Below are 7,785 nucleotides of genomic sequence, written 5' to 3' on the forward strand. Positions count from 1 at the left end.
TGTGTGTGTGTGTGTGTGTGTGTGTGCACTGGAGAGCAAACACACACAAAGCATTATTCATCTGGTTGGCAGAGTACATGCACTCATCTTTGACACACATCTGATAGCTCTCGCTCGTTCGCCCGCTCCCTCCATCCTTCTCTCTCTTTTCTGCACACACACACACACACATCCTCCTCTCATTAACTCGCCCTCCCTCTCTGCACACACCTCTCTCTCTCTCTCTCTCTCTCTCTCTGTTTACTCTCTCTCTCTTTCTTCCCGTCCACATGCAGCTCACGGTCGAGCAGCTGGCAGCTTCTCAACGTCTGATTTCCAGCAGCGACACACCCCTGAACGTACAGTCGCTAACACGGGGCGGTGTGTGTGTGTGTGTGTGTGTGTGTGTGTGTGGTGTGTGTGTGTGTGTGTGTGTGTGTGTGTGTGTGGTGTGTGTGTGTGTGTGTGTGCTGTGTGTGTGTGTGTGGTGTGTGTGTGCGCACTCCTGATTTATGCATAGTCGTCACACACTCCTGAAGATGTGTGCAGCAGGCGAATTAGCATGCATGCTTACACACACTGACACACACACACACACACACACACACACACACACACACACACTCAGTGACAGGTGTGGCTGTGGGTTTTGGACTGTAAGCTTCTGTAATGTGACTGCAGACTGAGGAAGCGTCGGCCTCCTCGCAGGAAGCAGAAACAGGATGAGGAAATAAATCACTCCTCCGTCTCCTTCCTTCCTTCTCCGTCCTCTCTGTCTCTTCTCTTGTTCTTGTCCTTTTCCTGCCCTCGTTTTCTCAACCTTTTCTTTACTTTAATCCACTTCCTCATTGCTGTTTTCTCTGTCCGTATGTTCTGTACTTCCTCTCCTTTTCCTCGACCTCGTCCTTTAATAACACGCTTCTTCCCCTCTCCGTTATCAGTTCATCTCGTTTCCTCACGCTCTCATGTCTTTCCATTTCCTCCTCTCTTCCGTCCTGCCGCCTCCTCCCCTCCTCTCGTTACTCACCCAGTTAATTTACCTCCATCTTTTCTCTCCGCCACCGACTTCCTGCACCAACATATCTCTCTACCTCATCTTTTTCTCGTTTCCGTCAGCCTTTCCTTTCTGTGTGTTTGGTACTTTTCCTCCTCTGTTTCTTATTTCTCACTTCTCTTTTCTGCCACTTCTCTGTCCTTTTGCTCTTTGTTCTTTTCTACCTGCTCTTTCTTCTCCTTTCCTTCTACACTTCCTCTCCTTCATCTGCTCTCTCACCTTTTTCTTCTGTATCTTTGTCTTTCTTGCCATCTCCTTTTCCTTCTCCCCTTCCTACCTCCCCCATTTCCTACCTCTATCCTCCCGTCCACCACCTCGCGGTTCCTCATCCTTTTCTCCTTATTCCATCCTCTCCTGCCTCATTTCCTCCTGCATTTCCTTACTCATTCCTCTCCTTTTCTACTACCTCCTCTTTTATCGCTCTGCTATTTCCTCTTCTACATTTTCACTTTATGTCTTCCTTTCCTGCCCATCTTTTATCTTTCACAGCAGTTTCCTCTTCCCTTCCTCATCTTTTCCTTCATACATTTACATCTCTCATCTCTTTCTACAGCATGCTGTCTATTTCCTCCTCTACTTCCAACTCAGCTTTTCCTTCCTCTCCTGCTTCCTTTGCTACTGTACTTCCTATCTTGTCCATCTCGTTTTCCTCTCGCTCCGTCTTCCTCTCCTCCATTTCCTGATTTCCTTCTCTTAGTTTTGTCCTACCTTCCTCTTCATTTCCTCCTCTTTTCCTTCACATATCTTCTCATTTTCTTGTCTAACGCCCACTTCCTTCTCTTCAGCTGATCTTTTGTCTTTTCAGTCTCAGCTTTTCCTTCCTGTATGTCCTGTACTTCCCATTTTCATTTTCTTTCTTCCACTGCCTCCTTCTTCTACTGTACATTATCACTCCTCCACTTCCTCCCTGTCCTATATCTTTCCTTCTTTTCTACCTTCTCACCTGTTTCCTCCTCCCTTCCTTCGTATATATCCGATCATATTCTCGTCTGCCACCTCCATCCTCCCCTCTCCTTTTCCTTTTCTCATCCCCGTTTGTCCTCTACTTCCTCTTTTTCGGTCTCGTCTTCTCCTTCCTGCATCTTCCACTTCTCATTTCCTCTTCTCTTTTTATACTTCCTCACCTTCTTTCCGTTTCTTAGTTGATCTACTTCCTGTCTTCCCCTCTATTTCCTCCCACAAAATAACCTTCTGTCCTTTATTTCCTCCTCTCTAGCTCATCTTTTCCCTCCTTCACCTCCCACTTCCCTGTTATCTTTCCTCGTTCCTCCTTTCCCTCCCTACTTCCTTTATTACTTTTACCTCCTGACCTAATCTGATCTCTTCCTTATTGCCTTCCCTCACACCTCCTCTTCCTCCTCCCTTCCTGTATCTTCCCTTCAGCCTTTCTCTCCTCACAAATCCTCACTCGTTTCACCTCACTGTTCTCTTTTCCTCGACTACGTCCACATTTTCTCCTCGATTGTTTCTTGTATCCACCATCATGTTTCCTTCTGTACTTTCTCCCCTCGTCTTCCTCCTAAACTCCATTTCCTCTGTCTTTTCTTATCCTTTAACGTAACTCCTCTACCATTTCCTCCTCTTTTCCTTTCCAGCCTTCGTTCTTCCTCTATTAATTCTTAAAATCTCCTTTGATTTCTTGCTTCCTGCTGTTGATGGAGCAGATAACAGTCACACCATCAGCTCACTGCCTCTTTTCTTACTACAGTTGGAGGAAGAAAAGGAGGAAACACTGGAGAAAAAGGAAGAGACAGGACAGGAGAAGAGGAAGTAGAGGAAGTTTGACCCCTGGGGTCACAGCAGGGGGTCAAAGTTAACGTCCTCAGAGGTCATCCAGGTGCTCAGCCTACCTGCGGAGCGGCGACCAGGTCCCGGTGGAGCGCAGACAGAACAGAGGGCAAAGATCACAGACGCCCGGCAGGCCGAACATCCCGACGGTCCTCGAGTTCACCTGCCGTCCGGTCAGAGTCGCTGTTTGATGACATCACTGCCCTGTCGCTCACCTGCCTCTCGACACACGCGATCTGCTGTCGGCGGTGACCGTGGAGGTTTTTTAAACACGCTTGAAGTCATTTCAGGAGGATCATTTTCTGTTCACAGGAACAAAGCAGTGAAGAGAACGTCCTCCTCCCACGTAACCGACACACGCTGTTGTTTAAACGCTCTTCTCAGGTGTTTCCAGAACATCTCCGGAGGCTGCGGATCAGTGAGCGACGGGCCGCTCCTCCTGGAACTCACTCGTTTCCATGGTTTCCCTGGAGGTGATGATGGAGGTGAGCAGCGTTCTGTCTCTTTGTCTGAATCCTTCAAAAAAACCAATGTTGATCCACCAAAAAAATGTGGAAGTGCAGGAGGAGGATTATAATCCGACGAGTCTGTTTGTCACCGCGGTGCGTTCAGGTACACAGTCAGTCGGTGAAAGATCGTAAAGTCGTTAATAACAAAAACCTTTTACAGAAACAAAACTGGAATGTTTCAGACTGTTTTTTCTCTGTCCGAGCGATAAAAAACCAACAATTCCTGCCAAATTTAGAAAGAAACTTTGCCAAACAAATGATTAATTAGCTGTTTGTGATCATTGATTATTGAGAGAGGATCGTCCTGAGTGACAGGAGAAGAAGTCCGAGCTGATGTCACTCATCTTCTGACATTTTATACATAAAACTAAATATAACTAAACCTGCTGAGCTGATTCGCTGAGTTTATAAGGTTTAATTTTCGTTATAAATAATTAATACGTGTTCTGAACTCTTATTTACTGTCAAACTCTTTAAATAATCTCTGTAATACCTTTTACAGAGACTAAAGTGGGTTTTAGAGTATTTAGGGTAAAAGTGGAGATTTCCTCGGTGCTCGAACAGATTAACTGTAATTACAGTTCCACACTAAAGGAGATAAAACCACCTTCAGAGAATATCTTCAGGTAATGACATAATTAAGTCTTCACGGTGAGATAATGATCTGAAAGTCTGCAGAGGAGCCGCAGCAGCTTCGTTCAGTCTGCGGCTGCAAAGGCTTTTATTTTGAAAGGAGGCTGAGATATGAGTGTTGTAGGTCCGGCTCAGAGAGTCAGAACCGCTCCGGGGTCACGAGATAAAACAAATGAGGTTGTGAGATTATTAACAGGATGTGATGGAAGACATAAAGTCATTAATTAGTTTATGACTTCTTTCTAATTTTGTTTGTTTCATGTGAAAAACTGCAACTTCCTGTAGAAATGATTTAAATCCACGTTGCTGACAGATGCAACATGTGATGATGACGCTATGAGCTAATTGGTTAATATGTGAAGGAAAGACTTAATGTCATAATAATAATAATAAAGTTTAAAAAGGGCCATTTTGTGCTGCTTGGATTTTAAGTTTTTAATGTTTTTTCTGCCATAAAACTTAATTTTTTGGTAAATAAGTTTAGTTTTCACAGGAAGAGTTATCAACACGTCGGACATGAATCACCTGCCACATTTAATTAAACACAATTCTGGAGGGTTAATGTGTTCAAAAGTGACACAATTACTAAATTATTCTATTTTTATAATCATGTTAAACAGAAATGTGACAGTTTTTACTGCTTTTCTTCATCATATGAGAATAAATTAATTATCTTTGTGCCTTCGACTCTGTAAGATAAACATTAAGCTATTTGTAGTTTTCACTGAGAGTAAAACTAAAACATTTATATGAGGAACAGCTGACTGGCAGGATAAATGGATGATCCTCTCACCACGTCAGCGGGCGGATCAATCAATCGGCTGGTTGATCAGTAAATAAGTGAAGTTAGTCCAAAGAGAGAGAGAGAGTGTCAGTCAGCGTCAGTGTGTTCTGTGTCCATCACATATTGACTGTCACCGATCAATACACCTGCAGCTGCACACAACAGGAGTCAGGTGTCCTGCAGACGTACCTGTGCACTCATTTCCTCTCTGTTTCCATGTTTACACGTGAGCTCTTGTTTCTCCTCGATCAATAAGAGCTCATCGAGGCTTCAGACTGATGAGAGGCGGGTCTGACGGACCGCTGACCCACAACACTAAATGCTAAAGTTGGCAGGAAGCTCGCTGACTCTGGATGTTGAGGACAAGAAGACGGACGAGGAAACTTCAGCGTCTCCGTCTCTGCAACAGACCCGCTAAGTCAGAAGCTAACAAGATGAAAGATTTAATCCTTGTGGGAAGCTACGGTAGCTCCCGGCTACAGATTAGCTCCCCTGCTAGCAGAAAAAAACACATTTCACAGGAACCATGTTTGCTTAACTGGATTCAGATTCCCTGAAAGGCAGAAACACTGGAAGCAGCAGCAGACAGACGCGATAAATCACTCTATTTATCGCCCATTTCCTCCTCAGCCATCGTCTTTATTAGCCGCTGGCTGCAGATCAGCTGCAACATTAAGAGCAGAACTATTTCATGGAAGCGTCTCTCTTTAAACTGACTGCAGGTGAAGAGAAGCAGCTGAAAACACTTTAAATTCACAGATTCACCTCCAGCTGATCCTGTCACTCACTCATGAGCTGCAGTTAGCTGATTAGCAAGCTAGCTGCTCTGTGGTGGTCAGCTGAGACGGGTCGGTCAGTGAGAAAGTAGAAATGGTCACATGAAGGTGTCAAAGAGTCGTTTGTAAGCGTGCTCGGTTGATTAAAGTTGACCCCTCTGCTCCTGATGGCACTTCCTGTTTCCTGCACTTCCTGCTTCCTGTTGCCTCCTCAGCAGGTTCACGAGGAAATGGTTTGAATCCGAAAGGGCTGTACAAAGTCCAAATCAGTCCAGCAGCTGAGAAGAAAATAAAGTGCTGACGTGTGTTTTTCCAAAGGTGTGAATGAGTTCGACCGGTTTCTCCTGCAGACCTCAGCGTCTCCTCCTCCTCCTCCTCCTCCTCTCACCCTCTAAGACTTTAATTGAATTATCCCTCGCTCGCTCACTTTGCCTCCCGTCTGACCTCGGCTGACAACGTGAATGTGACATGACGTGAGTTTGAGTGAACAGGTGCTGCATCTGATCTGAACGCTGCGTTTGAATCCTTTAATGTTCGATTCTGAAATAATCTGAAACATGAATTAGTGTTGATCAGCTGTGACAACCTGCGATTCACTCAGATGTTTGGATTCAGACTCACCGCTGCACCGGGTGACGGGATTCATCCACCTCTGAAAATAGACCCCAACACATGCACCACTTCCTGTTGTTAGAATAATAACAACAGAATAATTACTTGTTAAACTACGGCGTTGTCAGGTGATTTTAAATGTTGCGGTCTTCAGTAGCATTCAGGCTTCAGGAGATCATTTTTATACTTTTTAATTCACCACCGATCAGGAGGAAGTTTTGTAGCAACATAAAGAAATGTTAATCTTCAGCTCACATTTATTCTGGTGTTTTTCCTGTTCACTTCAATACAGTCAGCATCTATTGATTACTGTGAAAACTGCTGTAGTCGTAAAACTGACCCGTCTTGGGGATCGTTTGGCTCCGCCCTCTGAACCAACAGCTGTTTCCACACACCTGCTGTGTGTCAGTTCAGGGTGTGCATCCTCTGAAGGACTCGGCCTTTGTGGTCTGTGAAGGCGAGTCCTTCAGAGAGACCTTGTTAACCTCGTCAGCCGTTGTTAAATGTGACGGTCTAGCCTTTGGAGCATTTCCTGGTTGCGTCACCAGATGTTTTACTCTTACGTCACCATTTCTGCCGCCCAGGCCCGCGAAAGTGATGATCTACACCACGTGATGTCGCCATTTTCTCTCTTTCTTTCTTCTTTCACGGGCGCGCAAAGCATCTTGGGATATGTGAGGCCACGAAGGATCGTAGCGGTGCATCCTCCAGAAACAGGGAGCAGAAGGAGCATCTGGAGGAGCCTTCAGACTGGGAAAGCCTTCATGTTGTGATGTGATCAGCCTTCAGATGCTCCTCTGAAGGATGCACACCTGAACTGAGACACAGCAGCAGACTTTGTATTTTCGCCTTTACGCCATCTTTGTCTGTTCACACTGAACCGAGCAGCGCCGACATGAAGCCGCTCCGGTGTTGTGGAGCTAAAGGATGTGAGATGTTCTCATCATGACGCTGAGATCTGTTTTTATCAACGTGAGTCCACCTGTTAATCTAAACACGCCAACCAAACATCCTGGAAGAGTCAGAGAGACGTTTTTTATCATAAATTACATAAACACCAGTCAACGGGACGCTGTGTGACTCCATCACTCTGAGGAGGGAGACTGTCGTCTGGAGGAAAGTTCACTGAGGTCTCAGGGCTGACAGGCAAAATGATTTCTATTAATACGAGTAACTACAACAACACAACAGTGGAAGGAGGCGAACACATGTGAGTTCAAGGTTTTTTGCTCTAAATCTCGTCACCTGCCATTCAGCTGATGACGGACAAGATGACAGACAGGATGACGGACAGGACGACAGACAGGACGACGGACAGGATGACTGACAGGATGACGAAAGGATGACGGACAGGATGACTGACAGGATGACGAAAGGATGACGGACAGGACGACAGACAGGACGACGGACAGGACGACGGACAGGACGACAGACAGGACGACGGACAGGACGACAGACAGGACGACGGACAGGACGACGGACAGGATGACGGACAGGACGACGGACAGGACGACGGACAGGACGACAGACAGGACGACAGACAGGACGACAGACAGGATGACGGACAGGACGACAGACAGGACGACAGACAGGACGACAGACAGGATGACAGACAGGATGACAGACAGGATGATATATACGTTGTTGAAG

Source organism: Sparus aurata, unplaced genomic scaffold (assembly GCF_900880675.1).
Source record: "Sparus aurata unplaced genomic scaffold, fSpaAur1.1, whole genome shotgun sequence".
Classification (NCBI taxonomy): Eukaryota; Metazoa; Chordata; class Actinopteri; order Spariformes; family Sparidae; genus Sparus; species Sparus aurata.